A 24,729-nucleotide genomic window follows, 5' to 3' on the forward strand; every position below is an offset into this window, starting at 1 on the left:
CTACCTTAAATAATTCTCTATCATCATCAGACTTAATTATCTCACTAGTCATTCCTTTTCTCCATATTATTTATGGCTACTTTAAACATTACAGATCTATCTGATAAGGCTTTAGCAGTGACATTTCCCCTCTTGGAAAGTTATTATTCTTTTTCTTCATTTCATAATCTTATAACCTCTCCCAAAAAAGTAACTTCTACTTTATTTGATAGCAGCTTAGTTTTCTTAAAGAGCTTTCAATTAATAATCAGGTCAAAACTTGGCTTGAACTCCATGTTCACTGTGTAACAGGATGATTTTATGGATTTGTTGATTCCTCACAGCTACATATTTAGAAGACGTGATACACTCATGTGAAAGAGGATAATGTTTGGATTTTGTAGAGGGCGGTTAAAGCTGGGGGAAGGAACTATGAGGGCCAAAAAGAGTGTGAAGAAAGATTTATTGACAAACTCTAGAAGAATAACAATGGATAATGCAAGACCTGCTGTCATAGAGATGCTGACTTGAAAGTTGATCCTGGAGCAGGTAGAGATGTCTAGGTAAGTACAGGGGTAGGTATCCAGGTCTTGAGAGAGAAGAGTCCGGACAAACAGCTTTCTTTGTTGTATCCTACATTCTGCATAGAAATAGTACAAGGGTCAGTGATGGGAAAAAAAGTAATCCTTTTTTTGTTATTTTTCAGGCAGACCACGTTTGCTAGACTATGTGCTTATCCTTAAGCAGAAGCTTATTAATGGTTTGGAATGAGGGGAACTGAAGATCTTTCCTTTTTTGTGTGTGTGGGATACACACATCAGAGAACACCTGGATGGCATATTGATAGCTTTGCCTTAAATCTAGCCAAGAAAATCTAAAATTTTTAGCTTGTGAGGTTGGGCATTTAAAAGGTTGGAATAGAAGAATTAAATTTACTGGTGAATCATCCACAGCACACAGAGCTAAGATGTCGCACTGCACCAGCAGGGACAACTAACTCTGGGACAGATCAGTCCATCTGGCCATAGTAGTTGCATTCCAGGAATAGTTAGGAACCTGCTGCAACCTTTAGGGATAACCAGGGTAGAAAGAGGGTAATGTAAATGCCTTACAAAAGGTTCTGCAAATAATTGGAGAATTAGAATATAAAGATTACAAAATTAGAATATTCACAGTCCAGCCAGGATTGTACCTAGGATTAGTGTTTGGACCAGTAGGGGGAAAGCTAAACTTCCTGCTTTCCTGCTAAACCATTAATCTGGGCCAGGGACCATTCAGGAGCATGATGTGTAATTAGAGAATGGTTCTACCCATAAATCTAGCTAGAATTAAGTAAAACTGGGATTAGGAATTAGGACGCTGGTAGTAAAAAAATGTTATGTCTTCCAAGACCAGCATGGCTAGGATGAAAGAAGGTGCTGGCAGAAACAATCCTATCTTTATTGATGTTCTCATCTGAGGTGTTTTGAGTATGATTAGTCTAGGGGTTCAGATGAATGAAGATGAGCAAGAGTCCAATCAGATAGGGTTTTGATTCCATCTGGAGAGAATGGCTGGAATAACTCCCAATGCAGGAAGAACACAATAATAGACCCTAGTGTTAAGCCTGGAGTCAAGATTATGTGTATATTTAACCTTCAAGATATTTCGGGGTCAGTGGTAGCTCTCAGCAAACTACACAGGGGTCAGAATGAACTTGAGAAAAGTATATTGCTAAACTGTTTCAAACCTAATTTAGGTAAATCCTGATTTCCAGCCTACATACACTCATAGCTGACTTTTAATTTGCAGTTGTATTCAGTTAATGGTCCAATGATGTAGGAATCACTATAATCATGTTCAAATTATTATGCAATTATTAAGCAGCTACTCACACAAATAAACTTGTCAAACTCTTTAAGCCAGATGGAGGGTCTGTGTGGGTCTTAAAAGTCTGTGAAGGTTATTTTGCAATTGAGTCAAGAGAACCCTGCACAAAAGAACCACTCACTGGTCTCTGTCAAAGGCTGCAGGCAAGAGCCCATATCCATCAGCACAGTTTCTATCTGCTTTTTCTGATCATCCTCTTCCCAAGCAAGAATACAAAAGGACCTGGCTTTGTAGAGCCAGGCAAAGCATACTGAATTGCCTTTCACTTCAGAGCAACAGCAAAAAGATATTCATAGTTACTGAATCTGAGCTGTCTCCTAGCTCAAAAGCTAACACTCAGCTAAGTGGATCTTTCTTTAAAAAACAAACAAAAATACACCACCAAAACACCAAGAACAAAAACAGTAAACTGAAAAATTTTCTTCAGTTCTTTCAAAATCCAACAGAAGCAGAAAGAACATAGGGGTGAGTACCCACTGGCAAAAACAGCTTCTGGGACAGTTCATACAGAATGAAGTACTCTCTGAGAAATGAAATATGGAACAAAGACTCTACGTGAGACTGACTTTTTTTGAAAACTTTTTTTTTCCTTTTCTAAATGGATGACCAAAACTTATAAAATCGGTATTTACCAGTCTAGGGCCTCCCCACTATCCATTGTCAATTGTGTCTATTTATGTTAGACAGCAATTCCAGAATACCTTCCCAGATTTTTAAAGAGCCATGTACCCTATCATATGTATTTCAGAGGCTTCTTTCCCTCCTCTCATCTAGAGCTGGGGCATACTCTTCCTCTGCTATGTCTAGACAAACAGCACTGGTTAACAAGGAGTATCTTTGGGGTATTTAAAACTATATTGCCATATACAAGTAGCACATGCAGCTTGCAGACCAGAAATTTTTCCTTTTGTCATTAATTCAAAGCTGAAAATAAACAATTATACATTTTCAGGTTCACTTCTGTCAATAACTTCTGAAGTGTGTGTATCCTGATGTGATTGAACCACATGGCCACAGCACACTTCAAAGGCTTCCCAGGATTTCCTTGGGGTCTAATGGGATCTTTTCAATTTCTTCATCTTGACCCATTTAAAAGGGTATGAAAAACATAACATCCCACAAGTGGGTTTTGAATTCACCAACTGTCACTTTGACAAAATAATTCTCTATGTTAAAAAAAAAAAACAGGCTGGTCTCTCAGATTTGATTTGCATACAGATGCCCATGAAAAAATTTCCTGCCTCAATGCCTCTCTGCCTGCCTCAGGATTTTACCTACCAGGCCTCTGTCCAAAGCTACAAGTTGCTGGTCTCACATAGCCAAAAGGTTAAGCTGTTCTTGAAGAAACATCTACCTGGAGTTCACTAACAGTAGAGCCTAAATTCTTATTGCTATTCTGGGCCATGTCACCCTGCAGGCTCACCACTACTCTTCGGTTTCTGAGGTAGGAGCAATAGAATGATCAAGCTATGGCAGGGATAGCTTCTAAAATTGTGGCTTTCCTTATCAAAGGTAAAACAAATGATGGACACTTCCTTTCCACCATGAATCTTGCCCTTCCTGGTGAGAAGCTATCTCTGAACTCACTTGCAGCAACCATATGGGAAAGAGATGGTTCAGCTTAGATTTGGAAAAAAGAAGATGAGGTCTCAGCGTGTCTACAAGTGAAATGCCTTAGGGTCTGGAGTCTTCCAGTGGTCTGATGCTTAAGTACATTCAGCTGAATTTCTACCACTATAGCTGCCACCTCTAGGCCCAGTATTCAGTTGTAACAATACCATTTCCAGGCTCCCACTGGGACCATCTAGAAGAATTGGTTTAAAACTCTTGAGATAAAATTCATTTCTGGTTTCAGCCCTAGGGTTCAGGAACACCGTCTCCTTAGCCAGTCCTGCAGGCTAAAATCTGAGACAACAATCTTAATCTCCTGCTTAATCATCCCCAGCCTTCACAAGGGTTTAATTCCAACCAAACCAGAATAGTTATACGGTCTTTAGCATCTCATGCTTCCCATTAGTTAATGATGTATCCCCCAGGTGGATGATTCCAGGGATAGTTATAGATTTCACAGCAGGAAGGTTTTAAATTATCCACTGATGTGAACACTCCCCTGTCTATTCCAGGTTTCTGTGTCCTTGCACCCACTTAAGGTCTCTTTCCCAGGAGTTGTTAGGCAGAACAAGAACTGCTGTTACAATTGCTATATAGGTCAAAAGTTGTTATTCTTCCTGTCACCAGACACTCACTATTCACTATGCTCTGAACATTTTGATTGCATTTTATTCTCCATAAACTGGTTCCTGTTTCCTGTTTCAAGAATGATTTTTTTTCCACTCAACCAAAAAGAGGAAAATAAAGAAGAAAAAAAGCCAACATTTCTTCCAAAATCACATAATGACAGGATGATTGACGTTGGAAGACACCTCTGAAAGTCATATCTGAAAGTAACCTGGCCCAACACCACAGGGCAGGGGAAGGAAGGAAAGACACCCTCTGTTTTCAACCCAGGATTGGCTTCTACTCTCTGCTAGTCCTGTCCCAAACAGAGTTTGAAAGTTAAAAACATTTTTTGTTAGCACATGAGAATCTGACAAGATGCCATAAGCATTGGGGCAACTTTTTTCACATAAAGTTTGCACATAGCAAATAGGGGCAGGGGAGAGAGAGAGAAACAGAAGAGAAGCATAAAGCATGGAAGAAAGCAAGCAGGTCCAAGCCCAGCAACAGGGACCTTGCCAACACTCACCAGAGAACTTAAGGGTAGTTACAATACTTTTTATCTTCATTCTCTCTTTCACATCATTTCTCCTTGCCTAATGTTATCACACTTCTACCTGCAGTCAGTCACCCTTGCTGGAAGTCTGTTTAAATTGTACTTGCATCATCTCCCAGTTCTGGGGTACCCCTTGTCACAGGAATTCCTGGAGATTTGTCTCTTATCTGTGATCTGTGTATGTGTGTTTGTCACACTGGGAATTTGGATCTTAGACTGTACACTTGCATCTTCAGTTTTAGAGATCCCAAATATCTAGACACCATTTGAACTTATTTTCTCAATCAGTTTCTTTTTCACTGATTCACTTCTTCTTTCACTCTTTCACTGTAAAAGTTATCTTTTATCACATGCAAAAGCCCTATAAATAAGAAAACAATGCTGAAGCCACCAGCATTGTATAAATCCAGGAAGTTTCAAACTAGTATGGAGAAAACACCAAATTATTGTAATATTTTTATGGAAGGTATATACAATTTGATTATTTTCCTGCTCTGTTTCGCATTGATATCTACCACAGCTGCAGGAGTCAACAGTTTTGTTTGCAGCCACATCCTTTCTGGTTTTGCCTCTCTCAGAAAGAGATAATGTGTAATTATTAATGTAGAATAAGGAGCTACTTTGGAGATGTGATATTGAGCAGCAACGGAGCTATTAATGTGTAGGAATACTACTTAACTTAAACCCACCTTTCTGCGGGCACTCTCCTGTTATTTCATAGAATCATAGAATCATAGAATTAGCCGGGTTGGAAGGGACCTCAGAGATCATCTAGTCCAACCCTTGACCCACCGGAGCAGTTGCTAGACCATGGCACTGAGTGCCACATCCAGTCTTTTTTTAAATGTCTCCAGGGACTGAGAATCTACCACCTCACCGGGCAGTCCATTCCATAGCCTAATCACCCTCTCCGTGAAGAAATTCTTTCTAATATCTAACCTAAACCTCCCCTGGCACAACTTAAGACTGTGTCCTCTTGTCTTGTTGAAGGTCGTCTGTGAAAAGAGTCCAGTTCCCACCTCACTACAGCCTCCTTTCAGGTAGTTGTAGGCAGCAATGAGGTCTCCCCTGAGCCTCCTCTTCTTCAGGCTGAACAGCCCCAGCTCTCTCAGCCTCTCCTCATAGGGCCTGTGCTCGAGTCCCTTCACCAGCCTGGTTGCCCTCCTTTGGACCTGTTCCAGGACCTCTACATCCTTCTTAAACTGAGGGGCCCAGAACTGGACACAGTACTTGAGGTGTGGCCTCACGAGGGCTGAGTACAGGGGAAGAATCACCTCCCTGGACCTGCTGGTGACGCTGTTTCTGTTACAGGCCAGGATGCCATTGGCCTTCTTGGCTACCTGGGCACACTGCTGGCTCATGTTCAGTTTCTTGTCAATGCAGACTCCCAGGTCCCTTTCTGCCTGGCTGCTCTCCAGCCACTCTGTCCCCAGCCTGTAGCTCCCCATGGGGTTGTTGTGGCCAAAGTGCAGAACCCGGCACTTGGCCTTGTTGAACCTCATCCCGTTGGAATCGGCCCAGCTCTCTAGTCTGTCCAGGTCCCTCTGCAGAGCTCTCCTGCCTTCGAGTTGGTCCACACTTCCTCCCAGCTTGGTGTCATCTGTGAATTTGCTGATGATGGACTCAATCCCTTCATCTAAGTCGTCGATAAAGATATTAAACAGAACTGGGCCCAACACTGATCCCTGGGGGACACCACTAGTGACCGGCTGCCAACTGGATGCAGCCCCGTTCACCACCACTCTCTGGGCCCGGCCCTCCAGCCAGTTCCTAACCCAGCACAGGGTGCTCCTGTCCAAGCTGTGGGCTGACAGCTTTTCCAGGAGAATGCTATGGGGGACGGTGTCAAAGGCTTTGCTGAAATCCAGGTAGACCACATCCACCGCCTTCCCCTCATCCACCAGTCGGGTCACCTGATCATAAAAGGAGATCAGGTTGGTCAGGCAGGACCTGCCCTTCCTAAACCCGTGCTGGCTGGGTCTGATCCCTTGCCCATCCTGCAGGTGCTGTGTGATTGCACTGAGGATGATCTGCTCCATAACCCTGCCAGGCACTGAGGTCAGGCTGACGGGCCTGTAGTTTCCCGGGTCCTCCTTCCGGCCCTTTTTGTGGATTGGCGTGACATTCGCCAACTTCCAATCATCTGGGATGTCCCCCGTGAGCCAGGACTGTTGGTAGATGATAGAGAGAGGCTTGGCGAGCTCTTCTGCCAGCTCCCTCATCACTCTTGGGTGGATCCCATCCGGTCCCATAGACTTGTGGGGGTCCAAGCAGCTCAAGAGGTCACTGACTGTGTCCTTCAATATTACAGGGGGGCTGTTTAGATTTTTATCACCTTCTATAGGCTCCAGAAGCCTGCTGTCAACAGGGTAACCTGTCTTTCTGTTGAAAACTGAGGTAAAGAAGGTGTTAAATACCTCAGCCTTTTCCTCATCTTTGATAACTATATTCCCACCCATGTCCAGTACAGAATGAATGTTTTCCTTGCCTCTTCTTTTGCTATTGATGTATCTGTAGAAGGATTTCTTATTGTCCTTCACAGAGGTAGCAAGATTCAGTTCATGTTGTGCTTTTGTCTCTCTGATTTTCTTTCTACATGACCTGACTATATTCCTAAATTCCTCTTGAGAAGTTAGTCCTTTTTTCCATAATTGATAGGCCCTCTTCTTAACCCTAATTTCTTTCAGAGTCTCCCAGTTCAGCCAGACTGGTTGCCTTCCCCGCCGGCTCGCCTTCCGGGACTCTGGGACAGCCTGTTCCTGTGCTTTCAGAATATGCTCTTTGAAGTATGTCCATCCCTCCTGGACCCCTCTGTTTTCAAGGGCTGTTTCCCAGGGTATACTCTGAACTAGTCTTTTGAATAGTCCAAAATCTGCTCTCCGGAAGTCCAACACAGAGGTTTTACTGACAACCCTCCTTGTATCCCTGAGTATTGAAAACTCTATTATTTCATGGTCACTAAGCCCCAGTCGTCCATCAACCACCACATCTCCCACCAGCCCCTCTCTGTTTGTGAAAAGAAGGTCAAGTGGGGCTCCGTCCCTGGTGGGCTCATTTACTAGTTGGAACAGGAAATTATCTTCGATACACTCTAGGAATCTCCTAGACTGCCTCCTCTCTGCGGTGTGGAGTTCCCAGCAGATGTCTGGCAAGTTGAAGTCACCTACGAGAATAAGGGATGACGATTTTGAAACATCCTCCAGTTGCTTGTAGAATATTTCGTCGACCTCATCATCCTGATTGGGCGGTCTGTAACAGACTCCCATCATGATATCGGCCTTGATGACCTTCCCACTGATTCTAACCCACAGGCATTCTGCCCTGTGGTCTCAACCATTGGTGGTCTCAACTTCTACAGTGTTGAGAGATTCTCTAACATATAGGGCTATCCCTCCACCTCTCCTACCCTGCCTGTCCCTTCTGAAGAGCCTGTATCCACCCATGGCAGCACTCCAGTCATGGGAGTCATCCCACCACGTTTCCGTGATAGCGACTACATCATAGCTTTCCTGCCGCACGATGGCTTCCAGCTCCTCCTGTTTGTTGCCCATGCTGCGTGCATTGGTATACATGCACTTCAGCTGGGCTGCTGATTTGTCATTTATCTCGGGTAGTCCACCTTTAGGTTCCTCTCTGGAGAGCTCAGTTTCAACCCTCTCCCCCTTCAAACCTAGTTTAAAGCCCTCCTTATCAGCCCCTTCAACCTATGACCTAGAGTCCTTTTCCCCCTGTTAGTTAGATGAAGTCCATCAGATCTAATGACACAAGGCAGTTTGGGATTTGCCCCATAGTCGAAGAACCCAAAGTTCTGCCGGTGGCACCAGTCCCTTAGCCACCTATTAATGAGATGGGTTTTCCTAGTCCTCTCCTCATTCAAGCCTTCTACTGCAGGAACTGAGGCAAATTCTACCTGTGCTCCTGACCCATCGACTAACCGACCCAGGGCCTTGAAGTCCTTTTTAATCCCTCTTGTACTTCTTCCAGTAATGTCGTCACTGCCAGCCTGAACTACCAACAGTGGGTAATAGTCTGAGGACTGAATTAGCTGAGGGAGTCTCTTACTAATATCCCTCACCCGGGCGCCAGGAAGGCAGCAGACCTCTCTATGGGATGGGTCAGGTCGACATATAGGGCCCTCAGTTCCCCTCAGAAGAGAGTCACCAACTACGACTACCCTTCTTCTTTTCTTTGTAGGTGAAGTTTTAATCCGTCTGCTAGACAGGGGGTGAACGGGAGGCCTTATGGACAGATCGTCCTCTTGTCTGTCCTCTTCTTGATTCTCTGAGTCCAGGGCCTCATATCTGTTCTCTATGGGCACCTGGGGGAGTGGTGGGGGTTGGGAGAGAATTCTTTTGCCTTTTCGGTGGGGGACCTGTTTCCATTCTCCCCTATCCACCTGGTCTGCATCAGCTGCCTGATAGGAGGAGGGGCAGGGCTTCACCGTCTCCTGTTGGATTTCAATTGTAGTTGAAAGGGTGTGACTCCACCAGTCAATTTCCTTTTCACTTTCCCTAATACTTCTTAGTCGCTCCACCTCCTCCTTCAGCTCTGCCACCATGCTCAGCAGGTCGTTGACCTGCTCGCATCTCACACAGACCTTATTTTCACTGTCCGCCGGTGCCAGGACGAGGCTTAAACATTCTTCACAGCCAGAGACTTGAACAGCTACGTCCATTTTATTGTTCCTCTTAAGGGATTCTGTCTGTACGGACACACCCTTTTTCTCAACAGCAACAGTTTTTGCTTTTTTTGAAACCATTGTTATCTGTGCCCTTCCTGCTTGCTCTGCCTCCGCGAACTGCCTCGTTAACTGCCGCTTCTAATTCCTGTTCGCCGCGCTCCGGGTCGCTGGTGCTCCCAGCAGGCGCTTTAAATCCCTCGTGGTCCGGGTGGGTGCCGCCCCCTTACAGCTGATTGGTTTCTGTAGAAACCCTCCAACAGCAAGGCTTGGTGTCATCAGTGAACTTGCTGAGGGTGGACTCAATGCCAGCATCCATGACACTGACAAAGATTTTAAACAAGAGCGATCCCAGCACTGATCCTTGAGGGACTCCACTTGTCACTGGCCTCCACTTGGACACTGACCCACTGACAGCCACTCTTTGGGTGTGGCTGTAAAGCCAGTTCTTAATCCAAGTGGTCCATCCATCAAACCCACATTTTACCAGCTTGGAGACCAGGATGTCATGCTTGACAGTGTTGAAGCCTTTGCTCAGGTCCAGGTAAATGACGTCAGTTGCTCTTCCCTTGTCTATCGGTGTTGTGACCTTTTCATAGAAGGCTACAAGGTCTGTCAGGCATGATTTGCCCTTTAGTTGAGGAGTACCAAAGGTACCCTTTCAGAATCAAGCCATATTTTACTAAACAACTAAGACATTTTCTGTTTAGCGTTTCTGTATATCCTGGATAGAGTTAAGTTCTGTTACTTTTAACAGATTTAAAATCCCCTGAAATTTAGTGATACCATCATGCAGAGAAATCTTACTCCCTAGAAAAAGAAAAGCATCACATAAGCCAAAGTGAATATCAAAATTACTTTAACAGATAAACAGAGAAGTCGCCGTTCAAAACAAAGGAACCATACTAGAGCAATAACAATGTTTAAATTGATGTTAGAACCCAAGCCAATTAAATATTGTATCTGAAAGCAAAAATTTTTATTCTCATGTAACAAGTGATGATTTCCACAATATATTTGCAGGGTTTTCAAACTACTTTTGACACAGATGCTTATTTGCAATTGTGACATTTCTGTATTGCACCATAGAGTAATTGTTTCTTGCACTATAAAAACGTCTTACATACATTGGCATAGCATTCTAGTTATCTGAAATGCTGTTGTTTGTGGAAGTTTAACACATTTGTGTAGCGCAAAAGTTAATCCTCACATCTAGTTAGAATACATGCAGGTCTGCATAGTTTTAAAAGAGCACTTAAGCAAATCTGGACTCCTGTAAAATGACTGAGAAAAATGCAAAAATGGGCAAAGGTAATATACAGGCGTACAAAGCGGGGTTGCAAATCAAGAACATGTGGAGCACAGAGAGATGAATTGACATTTCAGATCTGGCTGCTCCAGATTTACCATTAATTGCTATAATAAAAGTAGCAGCAGTTTCTCTATTTTCTCTCTCAATTAGAAAATGAGTGAAATACAGCCAGCACTCATTTCTACTTGTTGCCAAGTTATACCCTAATTGCAATTGAAAAGCATAATTCTGCTTCAGTACAATCTACAGTACAAAAAACAGTGTGGGCAGGACAAGACAGATAAAAAGTCAGCTATTCTTAGACTGATGTTATTCTACAGCCAAAAATAGACAGGGTGAAGTAGGAGCAGAATTTTCACTGAAAAAAAAAAAGACTACGTGGATTACTTTGTTTACACAGCAAGGACAAAAAAGGGAGAGGTTATGATTCCCATTCACAGCCTCTGTGTTGCAGAGTAGATTTGTCTTCCCAGAGGGCAGAGGCAGTCATATCCATAGTCAGGTGGAAGGGTACCTTCCAGTGCTTCCTGAAGCTGGTGAGTCCATTTCAGGCACTGTCCAACAATTTCTCAAGATAGGTCTGTAGGCTGCTTGTATGACAGAGCACATGGACACATCACACAGGGACATGAATAAAAATCATTCTGCTTTGGGTATACTGTATGAGTGTTTATACTACTGTGATCTGTATCCAAAAGGGAACAGGAATGAACGTTTAAATCATCATAAATCTTTGCAACAGGATTTCTACCAGCATAATTATCTCATGAAAGAAAAAAAAGTATAACCCTTAGGTAAAATAATTATTACACAGAGAACACATTTCAGTGTATTCTAGGCTGAGGTTTACCTGTCCTAAGATACTTACAGTGAACTGAGTTTTATAAATATCTCTTCTTTGCAAAGGCAAGCACTGCTAGGCTCCAAGTCATGCATTTCTCTAGCAATGTAAATATTAAATGACAGGCCTTAGGTGAATGAACAATGATCTTAATCAAACATACTCAATGAACCATAGCATTATAGTCTGATCTTACTCATTATGTATTACTTGGCATTAGATTAATTGGAACTAGTTTATGAATTTGCCAAACCCAGCTGAGGTCTCTCCTCCATAAATCCTTCAATTAATCATATATAGATGCTGACTTTCATATTGTATTTTGGGTTATTTATCTTACAGCATATCATAGCTCATAATAAATGAACTCACAATATAAATCTCCACACAAAAGAAAGTTTTAAATATGCTAACAACTTTCTTATTTGGTATACTGAACTAAGCAGATGGAAGAGCTGGACCAAAAAACTCTCAATAAATGTAGGCTCTTTAAAATTTAGTCTAGCATAAATCCTCAGATAATGCTTTAATTTTGTAGTCCACAGGCAAATATAGAGAAGGAAAAAACCACTTAAAGTGATGTAGTAATCTAATAGAAAATAGGATACTCCAATCTTTCAGATTACTGTGGCCAGCACAGTCTATTCCAAGTTTTATAGGATAAACAGATATATGTTACAGCTCCTGCTAGTAACTGCTAGCAATAAAACATGCCCATCGAGAGCAAGTCCTAGAGGAAAAGAGCAATAAATGGACACTTCAGGATGTGTCTACTCCTATGAATTGTATAGTTCCAAGATTCTTTGAAGGCATTTTGGAAATCATGCCAGGAGCTCCCTGTTCCTCAGGTCCTACGGCTAGGAATAGGCACATTAGTCCAGCTTCTCTGTTGCCAAGTCAATGCTCATCAGACTTTGTTAATCTTGTCCCCACAGCTAGCCCTGCTCTGAAATTCTCCAAAACAGTTATTTCTATTCCACATTGGAAGTAGCTAGCAGAGAGATTTTACTCTGATATTATTGGACTACTTTGCTTCTGGGTCCTACCATAACGTATTGCTCTCAGCAGATGACTTCCCTGCTCTCCTTCAAAGCATTCCAAATAGCATATTTAAGATAAAAACACTGCTTCATCGTAGTAGTATCAACATAAATAATAAACAAGCTCACCTTCTGTCTGAGTCTGTGTGTCAGGTGTGCTTTACTCTTCACCTGTCTTTATGTTCAGTGTGGAGTTTATCAACCAGTCAGGTCAACACCTTGCCAAGAAAAATCAGCACACTGACACAAAACTCCAGTATCTGCTATGAGAGCATATTTGATTTTTTTCTGTTGAAACACAGTCATGCACCACATGTCTCATAAGGAATATGAGACAAACCATCTTAGAAATATGTTAAGAGCAAATTCCCAGTAGCAATATTAGAACATCCAAGCTTAGAGATCTTGCAATCCAAGTCATTCTATCATGATTATATCCTCATCTTTGCTTTCTTTAAATTGTTTTTAAAATATTTTTTTTTAATATTTTTTGATATTACTAATATTTGTCAAGGAGAGAAGATATTGAAAGATGGGGAAAAATGCACAGGAATTGTAATTAAAATAATAAATATCACACAGTATGCTGTAGGAACAGGCACTTCCTGCCATATAGACTTTCTGCAAATCACTGTTACTGAGCAAAGGTTTCACTTGTCTTCTGAATCACAGACCATCAGTGTCTGATGAGCCCCCAGTTACTGGAATAATTACTTGTTATTACCAACTAAGCTTTGCCTATTAAGGTTCTTTTGTAAATTATGGTGATCAATGAGGTAGATGATTCAAGGACTAGAGCAACCATGGTTGATAAGTCTTTACAGAAGGCTGATATGGGTAATGAGTAACACAGGGGTCTACCTGGGATGTGCCTTGTTTAACATCTTTATCAGTGTCCTGAAAGAGGAAAATAGTTGTTCATAAAATTTGATACCAAACTGGAGGTAGGCTGGGAGGAGAACAAAGTTATATGCTTGAAGACAGGGCTACCATTCAGATGGACCTAGACAGGCAGGAGGAATGGGCTGACAGGAATCTCACTAAATGAAGGACATATAAAAAGTTCAACACTTAGGAAGAACTCTTTGTAGTGCTAAACCTGGAGACTGTGGAATGGCTCTCTGGGAAAAGGTCTGTGGGTATTGGTAGAAAGCAAGCTGAATAAGAGCAAGTGGTACACTCTGGCAGGAAGGAAGCCCAACAGTATCCTGGGCTGTATCCACAATACATAAAGAGCAGATCAAAGGAAATCATCACCCTCCTTTACTCTGGGCTTACTGGACACCCCCCCCTAGAATATCACACACAGTTTTGCGTTTGCCAATACAAGGAAGACATCAATAAATTGGAATGAGTACAGTGGAGGGGTACTGCAATGGTAAAGAGAAGGAGGACTTGTGCTGTGAGGGGAAGCCAAGAAAAAGAGGCTTTGTCAGCCTAGAGAGAGCTGCAGGGGGACCCAGCAGGAGCCTTTCCATGGGGAGATTTATCAAGACAGAGGCAGCCTCTTCACAGTGGTGCATGGCAGGAGGACAAAAGGCAACAAGCATGTATTGAAATAGGACAGGTTCAGAATGCATGAAAGGGAAGACTTTCTTCCCCCATGAGGACAGACAGTCAAACATTGGAGCAGACTGCACAGAAAGGTTATGCATCTGCATCCCTCACCGTTTTCAAGACACGAATGGATAAGTAATCATGTTTGATCTCACAGCTGACCCTGTTTTGAGTGGGAGACTGGCCTAGAGATACATTTTCTAAGACCCTTCCTATCCTGCACTGTTCTGTAATACTATTCAGTCTTTTCCCCTGCTCACTAGAAGGCGGCACATGAAACTACAAATTTAAAGAATTCATAAGTTCAATGAAGACACATACAACTGAACAGAAATCACTGCAGACAATATAAGCATGAAGGCCCACGTGAGTCACAGAACCTCCTGTGACAGCATGGTACCACACTGCAAATGGTTATTGAATAGGATTTGTGATTGTTGCTCTTCCATGTCCTAACAGCACAGTTTAGAAATTGCCTACAAATTCTTCAAGGGTCAGATGAGAGCTCTTTAAACTGAAGGTCAGTGGTGACACAAGCAGAAATGTGTGTAACTGAATACATTTAGGATATAATTAGAAGATTTTTAGCCTTCTGAGGAACTAAATTCTGGAACAACCTGGTAACAGGAGTAATTGGGAGTAACAGAGCGAAGTGCTTTCAAGGGCTAAGGAACTATATCAAAGGGATAAGTTAATCAATGTCCACAAAAAATTAACAAAATCATCATATGCAGAGGACTCAGGAGATTCCTCTTTGTTATGCTGAAGAAATATCTGGATAAAAGTATACAGCCTCTATGATGAAAGTCAAAATGTGATATTAAAATGAGAGTAGGATGGATACACAGTCTTTGACGAAAGGATCTGAGACAAAATTACACAGCAGTATTACTCCTGCCTAACTCATCCTGAACAAACAATAATACTTTTCCCTGTTTTACAATAGATTTTTACCAAAAATAATTTTTGCCAGAAAAATAAAAAAATACCAAAGCCAACCCAAATATCTTTACTACTCTGCATTACACTGGCTTTGAATTATAGGTGTTATGCTACCTAGGGAAAAAGCCACAAGAATGACTACTGCAATGGTTCAAAGTTTACAAATTGCAGGTCTGAAATGGCCCAGCTAAACAGTGTGGTCCAAACAAACAATCTGGACACATATTTTCTTCACAGATACATGGATCACCCCATGGGCATTTGTTGCCCAAACAGAACAGAATTGTACACAACAAAGAAACAGTTTGACCCATTGTTCATGAGAGCTTTCTCTACTGTGGGAGATACAAAAATTATGTAAACAGGCCCCAGTGTTTGGATCAGATGAGGACATAAATAGTTATACAGATTGGCTGGGCTTCAAGATATGTCCCACAATTCCTCCATCAGAGGCTATATGGCATACTTAGTATCTTAACTATCTTAGTCTATCTACTTCTTTACTATCTTAGTATACATACTTATTAAAGAGTGACATCCATTACTATCAAGGAAACAATAGATAGCTACCATTATTTCTAACCATCAATGAAAAGAGAAATCAATCAAACTTGTTGCAAACTGTTTTTATTGGCCTAGTAGAAAATAACAGCAGCTAACCTACAGCTCAGGTGAATAGTGTTAAATGCCTTCTTACCATCCACACCAAGATAATCACATTATTGATAATGAGTAGTCAAACAAATGGTGCCAATACTGATGACACAAAAGATCTTAAATAAATTTGAGATTTCTTCTATAAATACTGTACATTTTATCCATCAGAGAATCATTGACATTTAAGATCATTGAGTTCAAATGTTAACCTAACACTTCCAAGTCCACCACTAAAGTATGTCCTAAAATGCCACCTCTATACATCTTTTAAATACCTCCGGGGATGATGACTACCACTTCCCTAGGCAACCTTTTCCAACGCTTGATGCCCTTTTGGTGAAGACAATTTTCCAATCTAAACCTCCCCTGGTGCAACTTCAGGCCATTTCCTCATTATTATTCACTCCTTATTTTGGAAAAAGAGACTGATTCCCCTTTCAGGGAGTTGTAGAGAGCAGGAAGGTCTCCTTCATCCTCAAGACCAAGAAACTCAGATGCTCCTGAAAGAACTTATTCTCTAGAGCCTTCATCAGCTTTGTTGCTCTTCTCTGGACATGCTCCAGCAGCTCAACATCTATCTTGTAGTGAGTTTCACCAGCTGCAGTTTTACCAGTGCTGAGTACAGGCGAACAATCACTTCTCTAGTCCTGCTGGCCACACTATTTCTGATACAAGTCCTGGTCTTCTTGGCCACCTTGACACACTGATGGCTCATATTCACCTGGCTGACAACCAACACCCCCCAAGTCCTTTTCCTCTGGGCAGCTGTCCAGCCACTCTTCCTCAAGCCTGCAGTACTGCACAGGATTGCTGTGACCCAAGGGCAGGACCTGACACCTGACCTTGTTGAACCTCATACAATTGGTCTCAGCCTGTCCAGGCCCACCTGTAGAGCCTTTGTACCTTCAAGCAGATCCTTGTACCATCCCATCTTGTTGTCATCCACAAACTCACAGAGGTTGCACTCGAACCCCTCATCCAGATCATTGTTAAAGATCTTAAAGAGAGTCAGGGCCAACTCTGATCCCTGGGGAACACCACTTGTGACCAGCCACCAACTGGATTCCACTCCATTCACAGCTCTTCGAGCCCAGCCATCCTGCCAGTTTTTCACCCAGCAAAGTGTAACACTGGTCTAGGCTAAATATATATCCAGTTTCTCTAGGAGAATGCTGTGGAAAACAGTGTCAAAGGCTTTACTAAATCCTAGCTATACATCCACAGCCTTTCCCTCATCCACTTGTCGTCTTGTTATAAAAAGAGATCAAGGTAGTAAATCAAGACCTGTCTTTCATCAATCCATGATGACTGGGCTCGATCACCTAGTTGTACTTTACATGCAGTGTGATGGCACTCAAGAGATCACCTTGCTCCATAACCTTCCATAGAAACAAGGTTAAACTAACAGGCCTGTAATTGCCTGGATCCTCCTTTCTAGCCCTTCTTGTAAATGGATGCCATGTTTGCTAACCTCCAGCCAACTCCAATCTCTCCAGTTATCCAGGACTGCCAGTAACTGATGGGAAGTGGCTTGGTGAGCACTTCCACCAGCTGTGTCAGTACTCTTGGGTGAATCCCATCCAGCCTCACAGACTTTTGAGTGTGTCAGTGGTGTACCAGCTCACTAATGATCCCATTACATTACTATCTTCTGTACAAACTCATCTATAAATCCAGTTAAAGATAGAAAGAGATAAATGAGGTATTACAGGGCACTATATACTGATTGCAAACATATTCCAAAGAAGCAGCTGGAGAATTTTTTTCAGACCATCTATGGTGCTCTATTTGTAGTATACACCTAATTACTTGTCTTCCCACAGTTCCTACTTCTTCGAACACATGCAAGGGTATTTTTAATAAATAGTGGAATTTGATTTCATTCATACCACTATAAATTCCAAAATATAATTACGTCCACCAACAGACCATGTGTTGGTATGGAAACTGACCTTTTATTATATCTCAGTCTTGAGGGAAAATTAAGCAGTGATGTAATTCTTAGATTCTTTGGAAACAATCTCAAAACCCCAAAACAAAATTTTAATTTAAAACCAGAACAAGCCAACTTAAGTAACCGACATGAAGTTACTGCTGGGGGGGAAATGGATAACAAAGAAAGTAATTATGAGTATTTATCATTTCTTTGAAGGATACTACTAATACATAAATCTCTTCATATGCATATCATGCTATGAGAAGGTCATACATATATGGAGTACATATGTAGAGTACCTTCTACAGCTTAGCTGCTGCTCTCATGCAAAGGTTTCTTTAAAAAATTTAAGACAAACAAACCAAAACAAAACAGAAAACAACAAATGACAAGAGGACACACCTCACTAGTTGTATAGTGAGCAGAAAGCTCAACTGAGCTGGCTAAATAGTGCAAATAGCTGTTCCTGAGGCTTATACTTTTCTTAAGAAAGTTATAAAATTTTACTGGAGTTGGATCAAGTCAAGACACTGATATTTACCAATGATAAAGGGGCACTTGAAATGGGATTCTCCTACAAGAAAGCATCTATAGACAAACATTCCGAACAATATGTTCCTGGAGATCTTTTCTGTACAAAGCCCCCCCTCCAATCATAATTCCAGAAAGGGACCAGACACTGCCAGATTCTTTTCACTACCTGACTAATATGACCAATCTTCATTAGTTAATTTGGCTGTCTGGGAATTCTCTTGCAAATTTCTCTTCACATTTAACTCACGCTATAGCTTCCATTAATCTTTTTACTCAATCTGTATCTATTGCCAAGTGCACCTCACAGGCAAGACTTGTCCTTCCCATGATGTAAACGTTCAGCCATGTAATGGAAATATGTGTAGTTCATTCTGCATCAGAAATCTGTATTCCCAACAAGTTTAATCTGTGTAAGACTATCTCTGCAGAGACAATTCCAGTTGTGTTTCTTGGTAGAGAGACTAGAACAAGTAATCCTCAAATGCTTTTTACAGTTGTTGCTAAAGACTTAGTAAGAAAATACCTGTTAGTGACAAAAGGTGTATTACTATATATATTACAAATATATATGAATATTTATCAGATGTAAGTCCATGTCAGAATTTTAAATGAAAACACTACTTCAATTACATTTTGTTAAAAAATAAAAACATGCAAGATAAAACCAAAGCATTTTCACTCTTTGTTTCAAAATTATTTTATATTTCGACAATATCAAGGGGTGGTGGTGGCAGAATTATTCAATTGTAGTGCTCAGCACATAAACTTTAGAATAATTTAGATCAGAAATTCTAACTTCTTAAAATTATTATTTATTTTAGGTAAAAATTTTGAATACAAATCCATGGCAAGTAAACCATCTCACTAGAATTACATTCCTGTAACTGAAGACAGAAATTCTTATAAGCTTTACCTATAATGATAGTAAAGGAGGGCCATGGACCTTGGACCCACTGTTTGAGAGGCCAAGAGGCACAGATTGGCTCATATCAAGTGAGCCAGAAATAAGAGTTAGAAATCAAGCTAGTAAATAAATAGTGTGGATGATAAGGATACAGTGCTCCTTATTGGCCTTTTTTCTTTAACTATACAGATGTGGCCCCACAAAGTTCAGGAGCTTGCTTTTGTTGTTGCTTTTGACAAAGCAGAATTTAACTTTTACATCAGATTTGAATACCTACTTATTTGTGATAACTTTTTTTGAACTTTAGAGATAAAATATATAAATGCTGTTCTTGTGTAGGTAACTTTTACTACATTATCACAGAAAATTATTATATTTCTGGGTTTGATCATGTAAATCAAAAAAACAATTTGCATACATATCTAGTTTTATCATCATGTTGTTTCCAGATATAGGGATCAATGCACACGAATATGTGAATTCCCGTTTTTCAGAAAATAATTCTCTACTTAAATCACTGGTTCTTCCTATCTTAAACAGGCAGAACTTTCCAAAGAAGTAATTTTGGTCTAAAGCAAACCAGCAAATCATAATACACAAAAAGACAACATGTCTTTTCAAGAAGATTGTACAGCTGTTTGCTTCCTCTGTCTTTCCAGTTCATTTACATCAGTGAAAAGACAAGAATGTGTTAGTTTCTGTTAAAAAAACAAAAAAGCGTTCTCAAGTATATTACATTTGCCTACAGACAGCTGAACATGTGGTAATTTCAGAATGCCACAACCACTGCAGAGGAAAAGCTGCATTGTCTTTCTACAGTCTTCAGATTTTCCTGAGTAGGCTTTATTTTTTTCGGTTCCCAAAACCTGACTGCAGTTTCCTGAATTTATGATTTAGTTCACCGAAAGAACAAAAGCTCAAAAGAACATAAGGTATTTTAATTTCAAAAATTGCTTTGATATGGTGATTGGAGGGCTCTCATTTAATGAACAGCCTATTTGTAAAGAAAAATCAAACCTGATTTTTAAAATTATGCTATGACTGCATTTTCAAATTACTCTTTATGAAGCTGAAGAGTTGCTGTCAGTGGTATTAGTGATAATTCTGGAAGTAAAGCATCCAACATCCGAAGCATTATATCTACAATTTATTTATTTGCTGGTACAATTTGGCAGAATGACTGGAAGGTGGTTTCTAACTTAAATCTAACAAACTTTATAAAATTTGTTTTGTGACAGTTGATATAAAGAATTTCAACACTTCACAGCTCATGTTTTAAGCTTCCAATTTTTTTAGAATTATTGGTGAGATGCATTATAATTCTCAAGAAGCTGCTTAGGATACACTAAGGCAGCAAAACATTTGGTTCCTTACTATTATGCAAATACTAATGTGTTTGGTAAGATCTGACTGCATTTGGACAGTAATCCACATTAGGTACGGCAAATACATTCCATTACATCACTGATTTAAAACTTCTTTTCATCCAAATAAACCAGGTTCCATCCAAATATAGTTCTATATGAGCACTCAGAGAGAAATTCAGGAGAATTATTTGTAAAACTTAGACCCTCAATACATATCCCTGGTAAATTTCAGTCTTTACAGAACTACCTCAAAACATAGGTGCTATTTCAATCTTAATCAAATGATCAAATGATTAAAGCTTAGAAGGGATTTACATGGTACATAGATCTTGAGTGCTTCTCAGCCAAAGAAATAGTGACATTTCAACCACTTGTCATATTCACAGAAGATTCAAAGATACAGCTTAGAATGGAAAGTAGTTTGATGCAAGACACTTTTAAGTGTCAATGATAATTGAAAAATTCTAATAACATGGAGGAATAAAAGAAGTTTAAAGCTACAAGAAAGTTAGAGCTTTCTATTCAACAGATTGCACACTTGTGCATGTTTATCACATAATTACGTTTAAAATACTCGTATGTGTCTTTTGGTACTTTTTATTTAAACTACTTTCCCGTACCATCTAGAAACGTTTCTATTTCTGTATTATAAATATTACTAAAAAGAAAATATTTACCTAAATTATTTAGAAAATTACTATTGAAACCGATGATATTTTTTTTCTCCCATCAACCTCATAGTGAGAGATAATGAAAAACTTAATAGCAAATTTATAATTTGGCCTTCAGCAACTTTGGAAATAAACACAGAAAACACAGTCAAAACCTATTCAGAATTTCACCATGCAATAATGAGCTGAAAAAATTTAACATGTTTCACTAATGCAGGCTTAAAATATAAATTAAAGGCCCGATCCTGTTTGCCTGTGAAAAATTGTAAGTTTTACATTTACTTTAAACGAAATCAATTACAAATGAACAAAAATCATGATACATCAGTATTATGTTAACTAACAATGAAGGCTCAGTAAAAAGAATACAAGGCAAAGAACAGAATAGTGCACTGTGGTTTTATTGATGGCAGCAATGACAATTTGCCTCTTTTATATGTAAAAAGTATTCAGCTTCATATAACTAAGAATTTTTTTAAAGTCTCTTGTGGTGTCAGGTCCAAATTCCTTATGCTCAAACAAGCTTTCTTTGTTCCATCCTGTTACTTGGAAGAAGCCAGAATTTCTTCTGGAAGTCTTCAGCAAGTGGAGCTGCCAGTGGATTTCCCCAAACCCCGAGAAAGTTTCTAAATGGAAAAAACAGAATATAAAAGATAAGCATAAAATCTCTGTGCAGCAGGCGCTTTGCTATTGTTTCATTTTCTTCCTCCAAAAGAGGGGATTATCTGCTTTTCAGTCCTTCTAGAGATAAAAGTCTTAAAAAGAATAAATCAGAAGGCTGCATTTAAATGAGATAAATATGATTGGTATAATACAAAGAACGAACTCTTTCTGGCAATGGCTTCTTACCAGAATGTAGTTTCGCCATTGGTAAGGATTTAGTACAGATTTTACAGAAAGTGTGATTGATTCTGCCACGGAGCAAATGAAGAAGCAAGAAACAGATCATCACCAAGCACTTGTAGGTTCCCTCTCTTAGGTTCTTTCAAGCTTGCCCAAAAGCTTCAAAATACCCACTTCTGATTACTTTGTTCCCCTGCTTTACCATGCTATCATGACATTCTGTATATGAAGTGTAACATCAGGATTTTTTTATTATTATTCTTAGATTTTTCTTAGATTCTAATTCTTGTATCCTGCTTCTCTAGGAGGTCTAGGAGGAGTATCTTATTTTACAGACATGCTGAAGCTAGTGCTTGACTCATACCCTAAACAACATAGAGGGAGTTGAAGGACTAGTGATGAAAAAAATCTGAATTAATGTTCTCTATCACACACTGCTGGATTTTAAACAATCCTTTCTAGATCAACTGAAACCACGGTGAGAGATACTGGCTAGCCCATACTTCTGTTATTTCATCTTAACATGACTACTGTATTGCTCTGTACTCATAATAAACCCCAAGGCAAGACTTCCTGCAAGTTTGTGGCAATTGGTCTTAATGCCCAAAATGTAGAATACAATGTCAAGAAACTCTTTGGAGTAGAATCATAGAATGGTTTGGGTTGGAAATGACATCATAGAATCATAGTATCATTAAGGTTGGAAAAGACCTCTAGGATCATCAAGTCCAACCATCAACCAAACACCACCATTCCAACTAAATCATGTCCAAAAGTGACACACCTACATGGTTTTTTAACATCTCTGGGGATGGTGACTCCACCATTTCCCTGGGAAGCTTGCTCTAATGCTTGTCAAGTATTTCCATAAGAATTTTTTTCCTAATATCCAGTTCAGGTTGACTGGATGATCTAGTTCAAACTCCCTACTCTGGGAGGGAACAACTTCAACAAGATCAGTTTGCTCAGAGTCCCATCTAACCTGACCTTGAGTGTTTTTAGGGATGGGGCATCTACAACCTCTCTGGGTTCTCACTTGTTACAGTGTTTCAGCACCGTCACCATAAAAAAATTTCTTCTTGATATCTAGCCTGAATCTCCCGTTTTTTAGTTTAAAACCATTGCATCTTGTCCTTTCTCTACAGGACCTACCAAAAAGTTTGTCCCCATCTTTCTTACATACCCTCTGAGTATTGAAATGCCACAACAGAGCCTTCTCCATGTTAAACAACGCCATAGATCCAAAGTCCACTTTTTGAAAATAACTCAGGAATAAAAAATTAAACCTCCTCACACCTGAGCTGATGATTTATCAGCATTTTAAGCTGATATTTATCAACAGTAATTCCAGATTCACAAAAGCAACTTCAACACCTAAGTGACTATTCTGAAAATTAATCAAATATAACTTCATTTCTGTGTTGCTACACCAGAGCTAGTTCCTCCCTGTCAAGTGAAGTAACAGTATTTAAGAGCTTTTAGGTCTGAAGTGATGTATCTACTGTATGGACTTTATGTTTCATCTCTGATATGTCCTTATCATACTCAATTCAAATGTGGCTAGCAAACTACTTTTAGAATTGTCTAAGTTACCTTTGAGAACAAGGTACCTTTGACATTTCAAATGCTAAATACTACAATATTAGAATTCTACAGAATTTACCAGTTTATAATAAAATAATAATCATAAAATAATAAAATAAGAATTCTCCATCTCTTTTCAGAGAAAAAATAGTTACTTTACATAATACATATTATGAGGTAGTCCCAATCAAAGAGTAAAGTTATCACTAAACAGTGATGTGGTGAAGAAGTAAAGCAGACTTTAGTGGAAAGTTGTGATAAAATTATGTCTTACTGGATTCCTTAAAATTTACCCCGATAAATCAAGTCTTTCTCCAACAGGTTATCAAAAACTTGCAATAAGAACAATATGCCTCTGAAGCTCTAAGGAATAAAAAGCAGGAAAAAAACCCAAACATACAGAAATCCACTTCTAGTAATTTACATTCAATATTCCTAAACATTTACATCCCTGGACATTAAAGCTACACTGTTGTACAAGTCTGGGTAAGCTGAAAGCAATTTAGGAAAGGACTGTGTTTGATTTTTTTGTCTACACTTAAAATCAGAGACTAACTGATTACATCCACCTCATTTTTGGAAAAGCTTAAGATTTTTACTGGTGGTTTCTAATTCCCCTGAATTAAATAAATATCTCATCAGGTCAAGTGCAATGCATTTCAAAATTCAAAGTAAGTATTAAGTATAAGATAAAGATAGTGTGAGATTTACTATGGAGAGCAATAAGCCACACTTGATAAATACATGCACTGCAGTGTCACAATAAGCACCTCCTCACAGTACTTCAGCTCTCAAACAAGGCAAATGAGGGCAGCTGCACTGAATGAGAAACAAGCTTCCAAAAGTACAAGTAGCAGCAGAAAGGTCTGTACCTCACAGAAAAAGCTTCTGGATACAGCACTACAGTATTTTTATCTTCAAAAACATTGGCAATAGAGTGCTCTTAAATTAAGGAAAAATCCCCCCTTCTTGACACTATTCAGAGATGACTACAAATGCCACACTCTTAAATAAGAGGCAGATTCAGTTCTCCAAATATTGACTACAACACAGTGGAAGAGAGAAAATAAATCCCTATTACAAGTTCTAGCCAAATAAAGGTTTGTTTTGGCTGGGACTAATACAGGAACTACCCATGCCTAAGTAGCACTACATAACCTCTACAAAGAAGGCACTTCTTGCCTCTCAATTTTTTTTTCTGAGTGAACCTAGTGTTTCAAGAATCTATGACCAAATTCATAT

General features: G+C 39.9%; 1 protein-coding gene across 1 annotated transcript in view; it reads right to left on the bottom strand.

Moving 5' to 3' along the window:
- Nucleotides 1-21,447: 21,447 nt before the first annotated feature.
- Nucleotides 21,448-24,729, bottom strand: part of TDRD3 (tudor domain containing 3) — a 96,689-nt gene continuing 93,407 nt past the window's right edge. The window contains exon 14 of the mRNA XM_030451255.1: nt 21,448-21,686. The gene's annotated coding sequence lies outside the window, so the exon portion shown is untranslated. The remainder of the gene's footprint in view (nt 21,687-24,729) is intronic.

Source organism: Calypte anna, chromosome 1, assembly GCF_003957555.1.
Source record: "Calypte anna isolate BGI_N300 chromosome 1, bCalAnn1_v1.p, whole genome shotgun sequence".
Taxonomy (NCBI): domain Eukaryota; kingdom Metazoa; phylum Chordata; class Aves; order Apodiformes; family Trochilidae; genus Calypte; species Calypte anna.